Source organism: Macrotis lagotis, chromosome 8 (genome assembly GCF_037893015.1).
Source record: "Macrotis lagotis isolate mMagLag1 chromosome 8, bilby.v1.9.chrom.fasta, whole genome shotgun sequence".
NCBI lineage: Eukaryota > Metazoa > Chordata > Mammalia > Peramelemorphia > Peramelidae > Macrotis > Macrotis lagotis.
The window spans coordinates 111,320,862-111,343,456 of record NC_133665.1 but is presented as its reverse complement, the minus strand read 5'-3'; the positions used below and the strand labels follow the sequence as shown (position 1 = coordinate 111,343,456).

General features: G+C 38.8%; 1 long non-coding RNA gene across 1 annotated transcript in view; it reads left to right on the top strand.

Annotated features, from left to right (window-relative positions):
- The window catches only part of LOC141494932 (uncharacterized), a 32,871-nt gene extending 21,729 nt beyond the window's left edge, over positions 1 to 11,142 (top strand). Inside the window, exons 2-3 of the long non-coding RNA XR_012470587.1 lie at positions 9,073 to 9,222; positions 10,690 to 11,142. This is a non-coding gene — a long non-coding RNA (uncharacterized LOC141494932). The remainder of the gene's footprint in view (positions 1 to 9,072; positions 9,223 to 10,689) is intronic.
- The last annotated feature ends 11,453 nt before the right edge of the window (positions 11,143 to 22,595 follow it).

Sequence of the window (22,595 nt, the reverse complement as noted above, 5' to 3'; positions counted from 1 at the left end):
AATCAAAGTAATGTAAAGCATCATGACCTATGGATAGAAGAACAGTAATAGAATCATAAAGGTCTGGGTTCAATTTCTGTCTCTGAGAAATTGCCGGCATGAGTAAGTAATTTGGACAAGTAATTTGACTCCTTGAGTGCCCCCAGATAATTCTAGCAGTCAAGTAATCAGGTATAATGGATAAAGTCAGGAAGCCCTGAGTTGCAATATAGCCTCAAATACATACTAGCTGTATGACCCTGGATAAGTCACTTAACTCTTGTTTCCCTCAGTTTCCTAATCTGTAAAATGAGTTGAAGAAGAAAATGGGAACCATTCCAGTGTCATTGACAAGAAAATCCGAGAAGAGGCCACCAAGAATTGGACATGACTGAAATGATTCAACAATAACAAAGTACCAGTCTGAAAATAGGAGAGTAGATTTGTTAGGAAAAAAAAACCTAGATGATTGATTTCATCAGAATGAACACAATGTACCAATGTTCACGTAGAACCTTCTTTTCATCTTAGTATTTGTAAAATACTAGCTACTATTATTTCTATTATTATTGAAGAGTCATCTAAGCACTATGAAGTAATTTGCTCAGAATCAAACATTTGAATCTAGAACTTCCTTAATGTCTCTCTGTCCAACAAAATACTCCACCTCCCCACACAGCACTTGGATAAACTCATAGATCTGGATCAAACCACAAATGCAGAATAACAAAAACAAACAAATGAAAAACAAACTAACAAAAACTCCAACCTTAAATCAAAGTAATTCCAAGAAAAGAAAAAGAGTGATTTAGTATCCCTTCAGCTTCCTCTTTCTACCCTGAGCATACTGGGCAATAATTAGGCTGCAAAGTTAACTGGTCCTTCCACAAATGGCCCTTAATCTGCTTCTAATGGGGTTACCCATTTTCCATTAAGTTAAATATCACAGCTCAGCTGACCTGTTCTGCTGACATTCAGTAATAAGAATTATATTTATGGGACACTGTAAAAGGAGAACCTGTATCACTGTAAAAACTTCCAAACTCCACCAGCCATAAATATCTATTTACATTTTTATTACCGCATTAAATGGTCAGTGGGGCTTCCCTGCTAGGTTGTCATTGAATAGCACTGATACCAGGAATGTAGGAGATCATTTCCAAGGATTGTATGACTACTGATACTTGAGAGAGGCTACAGTCCTAAGAGCCTAGCATCAGACCAGTCATATGGGTAGAATTTATCCCCATTTACACCTAGAAAGAGGTGGACTATAAGAAGGGATTTTTTTTTAACCTTTCAGATTTTAATCTCTCATTGTGGAATCGTGGATGAGGGAGGAAAGGGGGAAAAGGTAAGGGTCTCAAGATACGCATTCTTCTCCTTCTTGAGTATTTCTTGATTTCATCAGTTCAAGTTGACTCCATGGATGGTGCCCATAATTAAGAAGAGGAGAGTCCTGTTGGCTTCTGTCTTGGTCAGATTCCACATGAAGTAATATACCCAATACTTTTTAGGAAAAGCATGAAAAAGTTGGAGAGATCAGGAAGTCACAAGTGGAACTGAGGCTGTTTAGTCCAAAGAAGAGAATCTGAAATGAAGGGATGATTTTCTCCCTACTTAGAAGTAGGTTTGCTTAGCTAGGTCCTGGGGAACAGAGTTGAGTAGCGATTAGAGAGAGGCAGAAGTGTAGGGACAAACTTTCAGTCAATCCAGGTTGTTCAATAAAGGAATGCACTGTGATCTATTAATGGAGGTGAAATCTTTCACTAAAGCTAGTAAAAAGCTGTGAGTGATTGAGTAAAAAGGCACAGGATTTCAAAAGAAGTAATTATATTGAACTGTCAAAATAATTTTTAAAAATAAAGTTAACATGGGCAGCTAGGTAGTGCAGTGGATAAAGCACTGGCCCTGGAGTCAGGAGGACCTGAGTTCAAATCCCACCTCAGATACTTAATAATTGCCTAGCTGTGTGGCCTTGGCCAAGCCACTTAACACCATTTGCCTTGCAAAAACCAATAAAATAAAATAAAATAAAGTTAACAGACTGGATTATGAATCCCTGTTTAGGCGAGGATGGAGGTTAGATGATCTCTAAATTCCTTTTCAGGACTGAGATTCCAAGTAAAAATGAAGGATCCCTCAAAGATAGAGGCCCTGTCCCTATCATATTGGATAGTAAGAATCTACAGTTAGGAAGACTTGAGGATGAATTCTTCCTCAGACACTTATTAGCTGTGTGACCCTTGGGGAGTCACTTATTTGTTTCCTTATTTGTGAGATGGAGTAATAATAGCATTTACTTCAGGGATGGTTGAGAGTATCAAATTAAATAATATGTATTTTGCTAACCTTGAAGCTCTACATAAATGTTAAACATTATTATTATCATCTGTCCTAACAATTCTAGTAAGCACCTTTCAATCTGGCTAGGACTTGGCCAAATACTGATGGTTCCAGAGAGATGTTCTAAGCCTCCTCTGTTAACAAAAAATCCATTTGTTCTTCTTTCACAACATGATTAATATAGAAATATGTTTAACATAGTTATACATGTATAACCTCTATTAGATTACTTGCTGTCAAGGGGAGAGAGGAGGAAAGGGAAGAAGGAGAGAAATGTGGAACTCTAAATCTTACCCAAAAAATGAAGGTTGAAAACTATCTTTACATATAGTTGTAAAAATAAATTAATTTTAAAAATAAAATGAGTAATTTAAAAAAATCTATTTGGAAGGATGCCTGGAGACCAAGAGAAGAGGGGACCTAGTTTTGATCCCTAAACTTATTGTTTGACTTTGGATAAATTCATTATATACAGAGACAGTCAGAGTCAGGAAAGGGAGGAAAGGTGGAAATACAGACATTTCCTGTGCTGAGAAATCTCCTACCTCCCTACCTCGGGGTGCTTGGTACTGGGGGACAGTGCTGCACATATCTGGAAAGAGAATGGATGAGCATAGGGCTAGATGCAGGGACTTTACAGAGTTCATCCACTTGAGAGGCAATAGACCCTGAAAGGCAAAGAAGCAAGAACTTGGTTTGTGTGCTAGTGCTGACTCAGAGTCCAGTAAAAGAGGAAGTCCGTACCATTTTCCAGGAGGCAGCCTTGCCTTGACTGTCTATATGTTTGTGGTCTGATGGTGGCATCTCTGACTTGTGAGGACTTAGTTACTGATCTGGCATAGTTGCATTCATCTCAGAGAGAAGGGGAATTGGTGACAGAAGAAGCAGGATAAAAAGGAAGAGAACAGAGGGAAGGAAGAAAAGTGGGAAGGACAGTCAACACTTAAAATTTTCTTTTTATCCATCCAGTTATAAGCACAGATAATTCTTACTGAGTACAGTTTTGAGAGGTAGGAATGGGGAAAGCAAGGACTGGATGAATTTTTTGAGGAAATAGAATGAGTAACTGTTTACTTTGGTGGCATTTGGGAACTACTGAGGTTCCCCTCTCTATTCCTTATCTACACCACAGTCATTCATTTCTACAAGGAGATTCATTCCTTTGCTCCTTTTTTGTCCTAGATTCACAGATTGTCAGAATTGAGAGACCTTGCAGTTCATGCTGTCTAAAGAGGAAGAGACACAGGACAAGTCACTGGTAGAGTCTTCACAAGAACCCAGTTCTAACGTGGGATTTCCAGCCCCATTCTAGTTTTACCATTATGCTCAGGGATAGATCTGGGTCTTTGTAGGCCCCAGGAATTTTGAATTCAGAGACCTTTTGGTGAAGCCATCTTTAGTGTGAAGTGTTTCTATATATGTGTGTGTGTATCTATTTATATGGGGGCATATATATGTTTGTTTATATATGTATATACACACATATTTACATACATACATAGCTCATATATATAGATACATAAATACATACATACATACACACATATACTACCCCTGGTTATCTCTCTCTAGTATACATATATGTGTGTGAGACAGAAAGAGAGAGAAAGAGAGAGAGAGAGAGAGAGAGGGAGAGAGAGAGAAGGCATGATATTATATGTATCTATGTGTTTGTTACATGTTTGTATTAGAGAAATAGAGAGAGAGAGAAAGAGATAGATCTGAAAGGAAGCAAGGAGTAGTGAGTAGGAAATTTGCCTTGGGGCCAGGAAGACCTGAGTTTAAATCCTGCCTCTGAAACTCTGGGCTCTCTCAGTTCCCCAACTAGATACTAGACTTTAAATAGGAGGATGCTTTCCTGCAATTGGTAAACAGAGTTTTCTTACCCAAAGTTCCTAATGCCCATGAAATCCCAGGCCTAGATAAAATGTGTGTACATATAATGTTTTAAAATAAATCATTGTTCATTAGAAGGTAGATTTAGAACCAGAAGAGGTCATCTGATCAAATGATAGATTTTCACAGATGAGAAACTGGATTTGCCCAAGGTCACCAGGCAATTGACAATGAAATCAGGAATTGAATCTTTTCATGTGGAGTCTCTTATTCCAATTTTATCATGGTTTTTTTTAAAAAAAAACATGATCAGATATCATTTATTTTCCATAGGTCCTAGGTCAATGTCTGCTGTGTCCACTGGATAATCTCTAACTCATTTTAGCTGTCCTCTTGTTGGAAATTAGCTAAACACAAATGCTCCCTAGATCCTAGCCCAGGAGATAAATAGATGGCAATGCAAAACCAAAGAAAAGGCAATACTTCAAACTCTTGTTCATCTGGGGGAATCTTTGGATTATTCAGGAAGCCTCTCTCCTATAGCTTTTGACATCAGTTCAATGAATTGAGTGCTCTCGCTATTCCAGAGTTAGGTTCATTTTTTTATACAACAAATCATTTGATGAGCATCTATTAGGTACCTCCTATTTTTCTAGATACTGACCTCCTGGCATCTTTTAAGTCTCAGATTAAATTCCACCTATTACAGGAAACTTTCCCCAAATCCTCTTAATTCTAGTGCCTTCCCTTTGTTAATTATTTCCTATTTATTCTATATGTAATTTGCTTTGTATAGAATTGTTTACATGTTGTCTCCTCTTTAGATTGTAAACTCCCTGAGGGCAGACATTATCTTTTGCTTCTTTTCCTATTCCCTGGCACATTCAAAGAGTTAATCACCAGTCTTGGCACCCCACTTTGGTTAAAATTTCTAGAGGCCATCAATCAGGAAGCAAGACTGCACAAGAGGGGGATACTTCCTATATGTGAATATTTCCAGTAGGAATGAGTTTTCAAAATTAAGAACTGGAATATGATAGAGAAGGTTCAGAGTGAACCTCAGAGCGGAAAACATACTTGCCACAGAGAGACTTAACAGCAAAGAAACAATGACAAACAGGAAAATAATCCATGCAACAACTACTACATAGTGTTTCTTAAACATTTGATGATGATGATGATTTCTGGGATAAAAAAAACTTTAGATCAAAAACACTTTGGATCAAAACTTTTGGCACTTAATTAAAATCAATTAGAATTGCTAAGTGGAAAGAAAAGCAAGAATAATTCAACTGTAACATTTATTAATTCTACTGACATTCTTCTAATAGTTGAGACTTATCCCCTCCCCAAAGTACCCAAATGTCTATGGAGGAGAGTGAGTGAAAACTTACAGAACCATAGCATGGAGTCACAAGAGCAGAAAATACACACTCCTGGGAACAAAGTACAAAATCTAGGTAGTTATACATCATTCCATTTCTTGACTACTATGGCAGTGTTAAGCTTCTTTCAGAAAAGCAGAGTCCTTAACCTAACAACTGCAAAGATTTTGCATGTCTGCTCCCTTGGCTAGTCTCTGAGGGACTTTGACTTCTCAGTCAAATGGAAATATAGGGTAAGATAAAGGAAGAACCTTGCTTTTCTAGTCAGCTGTGTTCAGCAACAATGATATTTCCTCTTATCTGCTCTTCCAAACAGGTCTTTCTGTAGTCTAGCTTTGAGGATTCTCTGCATACCTACTCAGAGATTTTGTCTTACCTCTTGGGAGTCTACTCTTGACCAATGTACAACTCTATTATTTTAAGAATTTGTTTTCTTCAGTTATTTTTTGTGTTTTCTTTTTCAAACTGTTGATTCTTTTTTATAATTCTCTTTCACAATTCTCATTTCTTTCTCCATTCTTACTTGATTTTTAAAAACCCTTTTGAGCTCTTCCAAAAAAGACTTTTTGAGTTTGAGACCAATTTACATTCCACTTCGAAGTTTTGCACGTAGGCATTTTGACACTGATGTCCTTTTCTGAATTTGTATTTTTGTCTTCAAAGTAGTTTTTTTTGGGGGGTGGTTCATTTTTAAAAAACTGAGCTCTGCTCCTGGAGCATGAGAGACTCTGTCCCACATTTCTTGCTCTGGGGGCCAGCACTGACTTTCTATGCTGGGGCCTCTACTGCTAGTGGCATGCTCCCTGTACTACCAATCTACTACTCTAAAGAAAGGTCTCATGTAAAATGACTCACCATTATCTCAGAATGACAAGCCAAAACCCTCATTTCTCTCTGCCATACCACAAACATGCAACAAACAGTTGTCCCATAGTCATCAGTAGCTGCAGTTATCAGGGTTTTCCAGTGTTCAGCCTCAAAACCCTCATATCAGTTATATGCAAATCAGATTCTGGGAAACTATAAACTTTGGCTATGCTTATTCTGAGCATCTATTCTCTGTGGGGTTGCTTTTTGAGTGATTCTAATATAACTGTCTTCTTTTTCCGTACTTTTCTATTGGCAAAAATAAGACAGACAAATTTTGCATAGAAAAATATGGGAAGACTATTAAGCAATACAGAGTGAAATAAACAGAATCTGTTGGTCAGTCAACAACTATTTATTATGTGTTTATTGTGTACCAGGCACTGTACTTATTGTAGGAAATACAAGCAGAAATAAAGATAGTCCCCGCCTTCAAAGAACTTGCGTGCTGGCCTTGATGTCTCTCCTTGGAGGAACCATTCAATTAGAGGACAAAAACCACACAGCAGAGGATTCTTCCAGTATGTGAATTGCTATGATGGGAAAGAATCTCCAGATGAAGAGCTGGATCATAAAGTCCCACAGTCAAATTTGGAGAATAAAATAAACTTGTTATAGAGATACTCCCTGACAAAGAAACATAGACAAATAGGTAAATAATTTACACAATGACTACAACAATGTAAGTAGAAAGGAGAATAAAAAAATAATCAAGACAGAGCTTCAAAGTTTTAATTGCCAAACTTAGCCCTAAAGAAGAGAAATGTGAAAATACCTTCTTCCTTTTTTACAGAGTTGGAAGTCTGTGGAACATTGTCACATTTAGTTGATGTGTTCGTTAGTTTTACTAACTTTTTACTATTCCTTTTTAATTCTTTTTATAAGGGATGGTTCACTAAGAGAAAGGTATATTGGATATAACAGAAGTTTACAGTTTTTCTCCTTTTTTAGTATTGTTTATAAATTTGTGTTTCTTGATAATCTTTAAGTTCACAATAAAAAGGAAAAAATGGCATCTTAGGAAATGCAGTTTATGTAAAAACAAGCTATACTAATAAAACTTTTTTTTAAAGAATCATTCTCCAAATTAAGGCAAAGAGATTTAAAGAGAGAAAAAATACCTTGCCTCTGGGTCCAGTGGTAGTTTCAGACTTGAGATCAGGCTCAAATTTGCCTGGATCCATGCCTGAGGCTATTTCCATTACACTGTCTCCTCATTGCCCAGTACAAAGTCCCTTTCCTAGGGCTGTCCACAAACATTGTGACTATATGTGTCCTCTGAAACAGGCTAGGTTGGCTCAATCTTCCCATCCCCCAGTCACTACCTAAAACCTGTAAGACCTGGTCCAAAATGAATGCATACATCACTCACCAGAGGAAACACCTGGCTGGTCTGTTTGATCCATGTCACTCTGTAGATGAGATACATCATCCATCCCTGGGAACACAAAGCTGTCCATTATTTATGGAGTTTCAAACTCCAGTGTCCAGAACCCTGAAACTAGTCTGCTCCCTGAGAAATTGAATCATTAAATTCTATTTCTCCTTAATAACTGGACCTTTCATCATCCCATTTATGAAGATAGATCCTCTTGCCCTACCATACCCCTTTCACAGAGTCACATAGTGGCCTTGTATCCTCCACTGCTTATTCCACAGAGCCTCCATCAATTACATTTCTTCCCAAGCAAATCTTAAACCCTCAAAATATCAAAGAACTTGGAGACCATCCAATCCAGTTCTTTCTTTGCGCAGAGAGGAAAACTGAGTACAAGAGAGGGGAAGGGATAAAGTAAGTGTGATATTAGTGAACACAGTCTTGGTTCCCCCAGGCTTCCAAGTCCCCCTTTCATGACATCCTTTCCCAATTACCTAATATGCTTGTTCAAGAAGGTCTGGTACAATCCCTTTCTCCTCCCACCTTCCTCTATCCTGCCATCAAAGCATGAGCAGGAATGTCATAAGGACTAAGTTTCCTAGATTAAGAGCTAAAAGACAGCTTAGAGATCACCTTTTTTTTTCTCTTTATTTTATTTTTAGGGTTTTTTTTTTCAAGGCAATAGTGGCTTGCCCAAGGCCACACAGCTAGGTAATTATTAAATGTCTGAGACTGGATTTGAACTCAGGTACTCCTGACTCCAGGACCTGTGCTCTATCCACTGCACCACCCAGCCATCCCACTCCTTATTTTAAAGAGGAAGAAGATGTTGAATCAGAAAGATTAAATGATTTGCCCAAGCACACACATACAATGTTGGAACAGAATTTGAATTCAGGTACAACTGCTCCAGATCCAGGACTCCTTCTACTTTTCCACATAGGTGTAACTTCTAGATTTTATTCTTCCACAGAAAGGAGGGAGAGGAAAGAAAGCAAAGACAATGATATTAGAAGTTACTGCCTCTAGAAGGAACATTAGAAGTAAAGATCTCAGGATAAGACCAAAGGAGAAGAATGCAGTGAAAAAGACTCTGGGCACAGTCAAAGAGCCTTGGCTTGAATCCCAGTCCTCCTCCCTGCTTCCTGTGTGGTCCTGCACAAATCAAAAAAGGGGGTTATATCAGAGAACCTCTGAAGTTATCTTCTACTTCTAAATCTATGATTCAACAATTTGAAAATTTTAACTTTCAAAAATTCAGTTTAAGTGAATTTTTTTCAGAAACAAAAGAAGACCCACCTAAACTGTTTCATGATGTCACTGCTATGTAGAAATTGAATCCCAGATTCATTCCTGAAGCATGATCATGCTAGGATGGTTGGCGGTCCCGGTTGGCCAGAGCCCCATGTTTGGACTGTTTGCCCAGAGCAGGTAATTGTAACATTTATATTAATTAGAGAGATTAAGCTGTCCATTAGCTATAAAAGCATCAAACAAACATATTAAAATGTCCTCATTAAAGTTTTATGGAATCATATCAATCCCCAAACAGCATACAAGGCACTGTGGAGGAAAAAAAAAAGAGGGACACAGACACAAACTCTCTATCTCTCTCCGTATTTCTGTCTCTGTGTCTATCTCTGTCTTTCTGTCTCCATCTCTATCTCTTTTTCTCCCTATGAGTCTCTCTGTCTCAGACTGTCAACATATGTATCTCTCAAAGTCTGTGTCTATGTCTCTCTTGTGTGTGTCTCTTTTACACACACACACACACACACACACACACACACACACACACACACACACACACTAGCCAGAGGACTAAGGAACAAAAAGATATTCATATCTATCTAGGGATCCTAAAGAGAAATGGAAGGCTGTGTTCATACAATGCAGCCAGGTCAGGCAGGGACAGTGGTTGTTTAAGAAAAATAAAATGACTAGAGGGGGAATTCTAGCTCTACTTCTTAATGACTGTGTGACCTTGGGCAAATCCCCTCATGTTCCTGAGTCTTTGTTTCCTCTTCTATAAAATGGTCACAATTATATTATATTTCTCTTTTCACACAACTGTTATGAGAAAGGTGCCTTGTAAACTTTTAAAAGCTATAGAAATGTGAGCAGATGTTATTATCATTATTTCCTTTACCTCTGACTCTCTGCTTGAACCCATGCATGTCCTAATCCCCCACTGCTTACCAAACACCAGCCCTAAAGTCGTTCTTTCTTTGCTCTGACCTTAGTCTTCCCAGATTAATCCCAGCCAACCGGAGTCACCTTGTACTGGGGCAGAGATCACTAAACAATGGGAATTAGTTATGTAGTCACAATATTGCAAGAGTCGGTTGTAGTTTCTTCTGTCTTTGCATCTCATCTATCTACTAAATGTAAGCTTCCCCAAGGCAAAGGACCATCCTCTTTTCATAATTACTTCCCTCATTAAGGCTTGAGTTCAGAAAGTGCTTAAGGGGGAATTACCATAATAGTGCCCTCCTAATTGGTCCCTTGGTTTCCATACTCTCCTCTCTCAAATTGTTCAACTAAATGCATTACACAGACAATAAAATAATCTCACCACTAAACAGGTTTGACTGTGCCTCTCTTCTACTCAGATACCTTGAGTCTCTCCCTTTGGCCTCTAGTCTAAAATACAAACTTATTTGTCTTATTCTTTTCCACTCTATTTTGCCAGGCTTTCACGTTGCTTATTTTTCCAACCGAACTGCACTACTGGCTATCCCATCTCACCCGTTACTGATCTACTTTCGCTTTTTTTTTTTTTTTGTATAAGCCATCCCATACATTTGTAATGCACTCCTTCCTCATCCTTATCTATTGGCATCCTTTTCTCAAGGACCTATATATAGAAAAATATTTATAGCAGCTCTTTTTTTGTAGTGATAAAGAATTGAAGAATGAAGAGGAATACGCATCAATTGAAGAAGTGATGAACAAGTTGTGGTATATGATGAAGTTGGAATATTATTGTGCTATAAGAAATGATGAGCAGGAAGATCTCAGGAAAACATGAAATGATGCAAAGTGAAATGAGCAGAACCAGAAGAACACTGTACACAGTAAAAGCAATATTGTATGATGATCAATCATGAAAGACTCTGATCAATATATTGATTCAAGATAGTTCCAAAGAACCCATGGTCAAAAATGCTATCCATCTCCAGAAAGAGAATTAATAAACTAAGTACATATTGAAGTATAATTTTTTGACTTTATTTTCTTGCTTTTTTTGTTGCAATTGGCTAATAGGAAATACATTTTGCAAGATTTTATTTGTATAAATGATGTCATACTGCTTGCCTTCTCAATGAATGGTGGAGGGATTGGGAGGAAGGAGAGAATTCTGAACTTAAAAAAATAAATTATTTAAAAAACAAAAAGAAAATTCTTTTTTTCTTGAAGATCCAGCTCCTCCTATGTTATCCCCTTCATGAAACTTTCCCTGATCTCCCAGATGAAAGTGGTCCTCAAATTCTCCTAGAACACTCCAGATTTTTTTCTTTTCTCCTATCCCATTCTATCTTGTATTATATATGTTTATAACATTTGTGTAAGCTCCACCCTTTTTTAATCTTTAATCCTTAGTTTGACCATAGTGTCCTGCAAACACAGTAGAGTTTTATTAAAAGTTTGAATGGAATTTTTACCTTTGCCACTTACCAAGTATCTTTGGGCAAGTTTCTTCACTTTTCTGAGCTTCAGGTGTCTCATCTGTAACATGAGCAGAATAATTTGTGCCCTTATGGCTTAGGGCCTCCTAAGTTCTGGGCTTATATGGACCAGGTCCAATATGGGTAGGGGATTTAGTCTATATCTTGTAATTTCCCCTGCCTGTGAGAGATATAGGTAAAAGGATGCCCTCAAATCTGTTATTCCAGAACACAACAAAGCAATCATTATTAGATATAGCATAGTCTTCATTTCACCCCACAGAAAATTGAAAGGACTCACTAGAAGCCATGCATTATGCAGTAAAAACTCAAAGGAACTCACAATAGTTTATATATATATTAATCTCAATTCTCTTCCATTTCTTGAGGATCCTATTTTTACATAGGCTCCTAAACAATCATTTATTCTGGTTTATAATGGCATCCTGTATTTGGCATCCTGTATAATGGCATCCTGAAAGAGAAACACATTTTTGTGTTCAGAGAACTCTCTTCCCATCAGAACCATACTGTTCAAATAATTCATAGTAATTAAAAAGAGCAAAGTCTTTACACACACACACACACACACACACATACACACACACACACACACCATTTTGAGACTATAATCCCCTTTTGCTCCTCCAGCTTTGAGCGGCAGTGAAGGGAAGGGAAAAAAAAGACAGTTGAAGAACACCATGCTGGTAATCCTTTTCTCTTCCAAAAGGCATGCTGTTTATACATTTCTCCTTTTCTGAATAGACAGTTGGATCACTAAATTCTTAAACTTCAGAGACAACCTTTAAGGTTTCACTGCCCAAGAAATCTCCTTCCTCTGGCAAAAAAGCCAAATTCTTGGATCATATCAATTAGGAAATAGCTCCTTTCCTGCCTCTTCTAAATAGGAGGCAGGTATACAGGGACTTCACTGTCCTTGAACTTTTCTATATTCCCTATATTTTTCTCCAAAGCCAATACTGGGGATACCCATGGAGATCTTCATTCCCTACATGACCCCACCCTTGGAACTCCCATAACACTTTGATTTAGGTCTATGTGTTCTAAGCATGTGAGTATGTTTTGAATTGGGCCAAAGATGCTGGGAGGTCCCCAAGGTCAGTGACAGTCTATTTAACCTTAGCCTCCTCAGCATAGGCTAAATAAGTAACATTTTATAATAACAATCAGACATTTAAGGTTTGTTAAGTGCTTTACAAATATTATCTGGATTTATCAAAGCTCTTGCTGAAGTAGGGGCTGTGGTAGATGGGTATTTGCTTTCTAAGCCAAGAGGACCTGGGAACAGAGGATGCATACAGCCTGTGGGACTCTCAGTAAGTCATGTAACTTAGTGCTCTAGATTATCCTCCATGACAGGGGTTCTCAACTATTTTGGGGTTTATGTAATGGACCCCTTTGAAAGTCTGATGATACAACACCTAGATGGTCCTGGGGAGAAACCAGGAGTTGGACTTGAGTAAAGTAAACCTGAGAGGGGCAGCTAGGTGTTGCAGTGCATATAGTACCAGTCCTGTAGTCAGGAGGAACTGAGTTCAAATCCAGTCTCAGACACTTAATACTTACTTAGTTATGTGACCTTGGGCAAGTCACTTAACCCCATTGTCTTGCAAAAATAAAAAATAAAAAAGAAACCTGAGTTCAAATGTAGTCTCATATCTTTACTAGTTATGTGACCCAAAGCAAGTCACTGAACCTAGGCCTCAGTTTCCTTATCTACAAAATGGAGATAATAGTAGTACCTCTTTCCCAGAGTTGTTGAGAGGATTACCAAGTAGTACTACTACTTGCAGAGAGAGAAAGAAGGGAAAGAAAACCCTTATTCCTTATATCCTTTATTATTTGTCTCCTATAATATGCTAGTTTATATTATTAGGTCTATGAACCCCTGTCTTAGAATGATGTTTTTAAATGCATAAAAATACAAAGGATTGCAAAGAAAACAAATTATATTGAAATATTCATCACAATTTTAAAAAATAACAGACATCAGGAAATCTATAAATATATTCCATTGGCGAAGTTGGAGTGGAGGGTGGCAGAGTCTATAGACTCTGTGTACTTTAGTTGCAAAGAAGGTGCTGACTTGCACAGGTCGGGGTGGAGGTGGGGTGGTTTTTTCACCTATGAATCCTTGTATCAATAAAATCACAGGTTTAGTCCCCATCCCTTTGAAAAAAGCATCTCATATTATTCTTGAGGAGGAAATGGAGAGACATAAACTAGATGACAATACAATGAGGGTGATTTAGAACTTTGGATGACTGAACTCAGAGAGTGGTTATGAATAGTCAATGTTAACAAAGCAGGAGATGTCCACTTTAGTATCTAAGGAATCTGTGCTTGGCCTTGTCCTGTTTAACATTTTTTATCAATGACTTAGATACAGTCAAGAATTTATATGCATTTAATTTGCAGATAACACCAAACTGTGTGAGAGAGCTAACATACTGTGTAATGGACATCTAGGACCTTGACAGTTATGACCAGCAGAATCAGATAAACAACCTGCAACTCTCCAGAGTAAAACAGAACCAAATTAAAATGTAACTGGAGATATTTAACAAAATAAATAAAAAATACAATGAAACAGCGATAATACCCCATTTGAAAATAAGTCAATATGCAACCCATTGGTTCCCATTTCTGAGTTTGATGCCAGTGGGCTAAGTATTGGACTAAACCTAATAAGATGAAATTTATGCTTGGATGAAATAAAAAATTAGTCTCACAAGTACAAGATGGAGGGGGCATAGCTTAGATCCCAATTTATCCAAAAAAGAGCTCAGAGGTTTATGGGCTGCAAGCTCAGAGGGAGCCAGCAGGGTGACATGGTAGCTGAAAAGCTAATGCAATATTGGACAGCATTAAGATAGGCAGAGCTTCCAGGAAAAAGGTGAGGTCCCTCTTGCACCATGCCCTTGTCACATCTCATTGAGAGAATTGGGTTCAGTTCTGGGGACCATGGTTTAAGGATATTAGTAAGCTGGAAAATGTCCAGAGGAGGGTAATAGGAGAGTATTAGTTGAAGGAAAAGATAGTTTAAGAATATTAATAGGCAGTATTTCTATAATGTCTACTATGTGTCAGGTCATGGCTAAACATTTTATAAATATCATCTCATTTTATCTTCACAACAACCCTGGGAGGTAGATACTATTATTATTATTTCCATTTTCTAGTGGAGAAAACTGAGCTAAACATAGGTAAAGTGACTTACCCAGGGTCACATGGTAAATTTCTGAGGTCAGATTTGAATTCAGGTCTCCATTCAGTGCAATATCTGTCTAAAATCTGCCTTCAGAGACTCATTAGTTGTGTGACCCTGGGCAAGTCACTTAAACCCTGTTTGCCTCAACTTTCTCATCTTTAAATAATTGTAATAATTACACCTACCTTTCAGGGCTGTGAAGATCAAATGAGACCATCATTTAAAGTAGGTAGAAAGAAATATATAAATGTTCTACACAAAGGGGTTGGGACCCTGCCCCCCTCCCCCCACCTTGGAGGTCTTTTAGCAGCGGCTGAGAGGCGACTTTTCCTGTGTGTCATAGAAAGGCTTTCTTTGGTGTTTTGAATGTACTAAATCTTGGAATGAGAGGCCCTTTCTAATTTTCCAAGTCTATGAAAGTCATCATCCTCTAAACTTGGAGAGAATTTGGGTTTTGTGATTGTTTTTGTTCTGGGAAATTCTGCAAGGCAATGGGCTTAAGCTAAATAAATATTAAATATCTGAGGCCATATTTGAACTCAGGCCCTCCTGACTCCAGGGCTGGAGCTTTATCTACTGTGCCACCCCAGCTGGAATTTGGATATTGAGCTGCATTTTAAATCCTGGGTGCTTTCCATGTTAGTATGTGACCTCCTTAGTTGAGATTACCTTATCGTGCATCCCTTTGGTATTTCATTCATAAGTTAGGATCCAGGATGGTACCTCCTTATCCTAAAATCTGCTCCACAGTCAATATGATTAACATGACAATTTTGGTGGGATACAGATATCTTCCTGACTTCAAGTCACATTCCATCACTGAAATTTTAAATTCATAAAAATACAAAGGATTTTTGGGGTATTTTTTGAGAGAATTTTCAGTGATGGAATGTGACTTGAAGTCAGGAAGATAGGATAAGCTGTGTGACCCTGTACAGTCATTTCAGCTCTCTTTCAGTCTCATCTATGAAATAGGGAAAATAATACCACTGACTTCACAAGAGTGTTGTGAGGATCAAATGGGATCATATCTATAAATTACTTTATAGACCTTAAGGTGGTGTATAAATGTCGATTATTCATTATTATAGGGATCAGTTTGTATTTTTGTGCTCTTACATTCATTTCTGGGTCTTTGCCATATAAGGCTGAAATCTAAGCCTAGTATGTAAGTGTTCCCAGGAAGTTCAACCAGAATAGAATACATCACTTCCATTACTTATAAGGGGAAATCATTTCTTGGGTCCAATCTTGAGCTAACTGTTTGATAAAAGTCCTTCCTGGTGTTTATGTAGCATTACATTTTCCAAAATGTTTTCAAGCACATTAACTCATTTGATGGTGCAAGAGAAAGAGAGAAAGTGTTGAGTAGTTAGGAAATGTTGATTTTAATCTCTTCTCTTTCCCTTAATAGCTATGTGAATTTAAGTAAGTCTTTTCCTCTCTCTTTATGTCTGCTTTCTTGTCTGTGATAGGAGGAGGGAGATAATAATAGGTCCTTTGTCTACCTCAGGTGCCTATTTCACTGTTTTTTCTTTCTTCAGACTCCCCATTTTAGATTGTGATATGGAAGACATGGAGATCATGAAATGATCTCAATTAATTAAAAATAATATTTATTCTGGTTCCTATGGGAGGAGTATCCCAGCTCTGGCGGATGAGTTGAAATTAATTGTGGCGTGACAGCCTCTATCCATCACACTGAACCATCCCTAAGACCCACCCACAAACTAGAATGCTCAATGAACTCCAGTCCCTATCTCCTGATCTAATCCTGGGTAACAAGACTGAGCTATTCTCCATTGGGGTCTGGTGGAGAACATAGCAAGGGTAAACTAAGACAAGATAGATCCTTTGCTAGTGGTGTGTTACTGGTTTTATATTTCATTTAAGGGAAGAAGGAATAGTCCAGGGCTACCTTAGCCAGTTATATCTGAGGGTACAAACCATATTGGCATCCCACCAAGATGGCAATGCACATATCCACCAAGCTCTAACTATCTCCCTTCCTTAGGTTCAAGATCCCAGTTGTAGAACTGGAAGGCACCTCAGAAGCCTTGTAGTCCGACCTCCTCTTTTTTTTACAGATAAAGAAATTAAGGCCTAGTGAGTTACCTAAGGTCACATAGGTATTAACCATCTTCTGATTACAGATCTTTTCATTCTGCTGCATTGCCTTCTTTGGGGCAGAGCCAACCAGAAGAGCCATGAAAAGCACTGGAAGTCAGAAGAATTTGGGTTCTATTTCTGTTTCCACTAACAGATCCCTTCTCCTTTCTGTTTCTCAGTTTTCAAACTTGCACTTGGAGCAGATGTTCTCAAGGGTCCTTCCATCTCTGTGAATCTGTGGTTCTATGAACCTCCATCCTGCCTTCTATCTTGTACAGCTTTAGTGGGCAGGCACTAATAATTAGGTGGGATTTCCCAGTGGTGCAGCCAGAGCCCATGATTAGCTTTGAATCTTCTTGTGGTTGGAACATTTGACCTGAACAGTCTTTGTGGTTCTTTTCCTGGCACAGGGGGCCACCTACACTTCAAGTCTATGGAGAAAAGACAGAATCATCTCTCTCCTACTGAAGGAGGAAGACTAGTTGCCCCTAGATCCTTTTTGTGCACAAAAACCAAATCCTCAGGGAGATCTCTGTTCAGCAGTTCTTTAATGGAGGGAGGGGGTACTGTTTGGGAGAAGGGGAAGGAATCTCTCCATGAAACCTTGAATTTCCTGTGCTTCAGATCTTTAACTAAAAAGGATCTTCCTTGGCCTTCACATCTCAGTTTCCTTGCTAGCTAGCGGAGAATTCTTGGCCTGACTCCTGAGCCCATCTAAAATGTCCCACACTTGGGTTAGGAAGAGTCAAATAATTTTAAAGGAATCAAGAAGTTAGACTACTTGTTTGTATTGTCTCTTAAGCCCAGGGAACCCCAGATTCTAGATCCGGTCTGATACTGCCACAGTTTCTACCTCTGGGATCATAAATTTAAGAGTTGGAAAGGACCCTGAAAATCATTTATGTGTCAGCTCTTCCACCTCAATCTTGGTCTCCTTCCTACTATCCCCTTGCCCTGTGGAGGGCATTGTGAGCTTAAAGGCTCCAAAGGATTTTAGACTTTCCATCTTCCCAGTGATATCCTAACTGTTTCAGGAATAGCTGACAACTGGATGCAGATTCAGAGTTCTATAGAGGAAGCCAGGGGGGGGGAAACAAATTATTTGAAACCTGAGGGGAACATTTTGAGCAAAAAGATTTCCAGATACTGTGTTTATCCTCTCTAGGTTTGAATCTATGTTCTCCTGGATTCTGTATTGTACTTGTGAGAGAATAAGTTACAATCTTTTAAGAGATATTTTATATCACCAAATGTCTATTGTAAAACACCTCTTTTTAAAAGCTGATTGAGTGTGGCTGAATAATTGGCATCCCTTTAAAATGATGGTGAGTTTTAGCATTATGAAGATGCTTTTTAAAAATTTATTTATGGCAATGGGGTTAAGTGACCTGCCCAAGATCATACAGCTAGACAATTATTAAGTTTCTGAGGCCAAATTTGAACTCAGGTTCTCCTGACTCCAGGGCCAGTGCTCTATCCACTATGTCACCTAGCTGTCCTCAGGGATACCCTTAGAATTCTGAGGGAAAATGTAATAGCTTGCTCTCTGGGAACTGGACTAAGTATGAGTTAGGTTATGGAATTCTACCTAAGTAGAGTATGCTACCTAAGTGTGCTATCTAAGTAAATAAGTGTGCTACCTAAGTAAATAAAATTATATACAAAAGAAATAGGAATTAATTTGAGGTGATAGAGAGAGATAGGGAGGGTATCAAGAAAGCTTTTATGGAGGAAGTTGGATTTGAGCTGATCTTTGAAGAAAGCTTGGGAAGCAGAGGAGGGAGAGTGAAATCCAGGTGAAAGTGATAGTTTGAGTCAAGGCACAGGGATTGGAGATGGAATTTTGTGTGTGAGGGATAGTAGGTAAAGTAAACCAATCTACCTGGAACTTAAAACAACAGAAAGTCGAGAAGGCTTAAGTTGGAACCAGACTGTAAAGAGCTTTAAAAACTAAACAAAGTAGTATATAGTTAATCCTAGATGTTGAAATGCATGGAGTACCAGGCCTGTAGTCAGGAACACTCATTTTCTGAATTCAAATTCAGACATTTACTAACTCTATGACCCTGGGCAAGTCATTTAAGCTTGTTTGCCTCAGTTTCCTCATCTGTAAAATGAGCTGGAGAAGAAAATGGCAAACCATTCCAGTATCTTTTTAGAAAACTCCAAATGGGATCAACAAGAGTGAGACATGACTGAAAAATGACAAGAATAACTTAATCCTGGAGGGATTGGATTGGAGTTGATTGACCATTTTAGTTTTATTACTATTAATATCACTCTGGTAGTTATGAGAAGATGGATCGGAAAGAGAACTTAAGGCTGAGGTATTAATTTAAAATTTGAAATAGTTTATAGTTTAAATAAGCAGTGATAAAAACCTCTACTAGAATAATGGTCTAGAGTAGAGAGGAAACGTCAAATGTCATAGACTTGTAGAATCCGAGATATTTGGCAACTGATTGGATGGGAGGAGGGCGGTGTGTTAAAAAGAGTGAAGTGTTAAAAAGAGTGAAGCGTCAAGTGTGACCAGGAAAATAATGGCACAAGATTAATGTTGTAGACTGAAGTGCATTTTTTTCTCTCTCACTATTCTTGATGTTTCTCATTTTCTTGGGTGGGGGGAGGGGGTTTATATTTACACTTATAACAAGATTATTGTAATAATACAAAATAAACAAACCAAAATAAAGGAGTTAGAAGAGAAAAGAAAGAAGACTAATGTTGTCCTTGACAGAAATATGGAATTTAGCAGGAGTGGGTTTTGAGGAAAAGATAACAGGTTCTGTTTTGGTCATGTTAAGTTTGAATTGACAATGGGACATCTAAATAGAAATGTCCAATAAACAGTTGGTGATATAGGTTGGGTGCTCAGGAGAGAGATTAGGACTTGATATATAGATATTAGAGCTATCTAAAATAAGATGATAACTGAATACATGAGAGCTACTGAGGTCATAAAGACAGGGTGTGTAGAGAGAAGATACAAGACAGAGTTCTAAGATATACCTAGACATGAGGTGGGATATGGAAACCCAGACAGATTGGAGAAACAAGGAAGGGCATTGCCTCAAAAACCCAGTGATGGGAAAGTATCCAAGAGGACATATGAAAAATGATTTAGAGAGCTGGAAAATGTGGAAGTCTTAGAAAGAGTCATTAGACTTGCTGATTAAGAGATTAGCAGTGCCTTCTTTCTCTGCCTTAGAACTCATTTCATGAAGGGAACCAGAAAAAGGGTTGAAGAATAGATGATGCTGAGGATAGAATGAAGGGATTGCTTCAGAATGTCTAGCTCTGGGGGCTAGCTAGGGGATAGGGATGTAAATATGGCAGGTCTAGGACTGTACTGACATTCCAGAATCTCTTAGTGTAATTTGCAGCCTTTGCCTTTGCATTTTTATATACTGACCTTCACTTGGGTTGTATATGCAACCTAGGAGGTGGGGTTCACTCCTTCCTAGCAACCCTACTCTGATACCTCTATGGATGACTGTACTGTAAAATCTACTATGAAATATGGCGCAAATTTGTACCTAATCCACCCCACTTTCTTGAGGCAGCTGTATTGTAGCCCAGTCTCTTCTACTCCCATCCCTCCCTTGGGCAGGATCTTGGTAGGCCACCTTGCCTTGTTGTCTAAAACCATTGAGTTCTATTGCAAACTATAGATAGATTTTATGCAACTGTTCATTCCTTTCACTTTCCTTCCTTCCTTCTTTCCCTCCCTCCTTCCCTCCCTCCTTCCTTCCTCCTTCCCTCCCTCTCTTCCTTCCTTCCTTCCTTCCTTCCTTCCTTCCTTCCTTCCTTCCTTCCTTCCTTCCTTCCTTCCTTCCTTTTCTTCTTTTCCTTCCTTCTTTTCTCCCTGCCTCCACTTTCTCTGTCCATATGGGGAATCATAGAGGGTACTCTGACCAAAGGAATATAAATTTTGATCACTGAAACTGCACCAGATATCTTGGGATTTGTGGGCTAGAATTTTTTTCTCTTCCCTATTTATTTACTCTATCATTTTAAAAAATGGGACAATTAACTCTTCCCCTCCCCCATGTAGTTTCATTTATGATTTCTTGATATGCTGCCCTGGAAAATCAGGTTTTGATAAAGCCTATTAGGATTCAAATAGAGTTACCTGACCATGTCTTAAACCCACTGATTGGACAAAGATAGGTTCTAGCTCAAACCTCACTAGGTCTTTGGGTTTTGATGGCTCTGCGTGAAAATTTTAACAATTGTTTCCATTCTAGCCTGAAATTCTGAGGATTTCCTCCTCCTCCCAATTTGATGTGTTTTTTTTTAAAGTAGGCAAATTAGGCTATCTTTTGCCAAATTTCTTACCTAGCCTTACATCACTGAATGGGTGTTGCCTCAAAGACTTGGGAAAGACCTTGGCTTTAAAAAGACCAACATCTCCCACTGCATCTGGGGTTATCTCCAGTTGTCCCAATCTATGTTTTGTCACTGAATTCCAATGACTCTGGAGAAGAAAGTGAAAGTGGTGATTTTGCACAGTTCTATTTCACTTAACTCTAATTCACTAGCAAGTTAAAAATATCACTTTCCCGATGCCATTGATCCTCTTTGAGAATGAAGGACAACCACCACCACCAACAACTAACAACAAGAAGCCATTGCCAAAGAAGTCTGAGGACCCAGGTGCTCTAGGTCTCTTTGGTACTTGGGAGGGAGCCTTGAGACCTCCCTAGCATCTCAGTGATCACTAGGCCTGGTCCTGGGAACCACAGGCACGTGGGGCCTCCCTGAGCCCGGTGGGAGCAGCCCCCAGGCAGGCAGATTAGAGGAGCCTATTACTCACGGCAATTAACCTCGGGAAGTCATTAGTGTGAGTTACCTTTAGCAAACTGGCTTATTAAGGAAGCTCTAGGCCAGGCCGGGTTTTGTTGCTTTCTGGCAGTTTTTGCCCTGTTCCAGCACTCAGTGGGGCGGGGTCTTCCCTTCCCTGGGTGGAGAAAAGGGATTTTGTAAATTGCTGATACCCTTAATTGGGTGTTTCTCGGATAGGAAAACATTACCACCCACTGACCATAAAGGGATTCCGGGCAGGCCATCGGGATCAGTCCTCCTGTGGTTCGCTTGGGCCTGGACTTTCTCTTCTTGCCTGCTGCCTAGGGAAGGTGGAGGTTCCTGGTTTAGCTCCAGTCCCTAAGATAGGCTTTTCAGGGAATCTGGGGTACTAAAGGGATAGATAACTCTTATCTAAGCTACTTGTTCTTTCTTTATCTCAGATTCCCCATCAATAAAAGGAGGTGGCTGAAGTAGGTGATTTCCAAAGACCTTCACAGCTATGGATCTTTGGTCTATAGACTATAGACTGTAGCTTAAAGACTATATAGACCCATAGTGAAGGCCTTTGGAAATCATCTAGTCCTCTGACAGTTCTTTGCTCTACGGTCTGCCTATGTTTTACAGTTTCCTTCCCATTCCAATATGTTCTGAATCTAGGGAGCATCTATAGCTCTATGACCTGGGGAAAAAGATTCAGGCTTTTCCAAAGTCAGGGGAGAGGGGCCTCCCTCTCCAAAAGTAAAGAAAAGTGTAGGTTCAGGAAAGAGAACATTCCCCCCACAATCCTAAATACATAATGCTCTCAGAGGAGCACAGCAGTTTCACACTGCCTAGAGGATTTCTAAGCCCCATTGCATCGAATCCACTAACACAGATAAAAGGTTATATCTCCTTCAGATGAAGAAACTGACACACAGAAAACAAATGAACTCACAGAAAATCCTGTACAGATTGAAGGATAATAATGGAAAAGGAAAAACAAAAGGTAT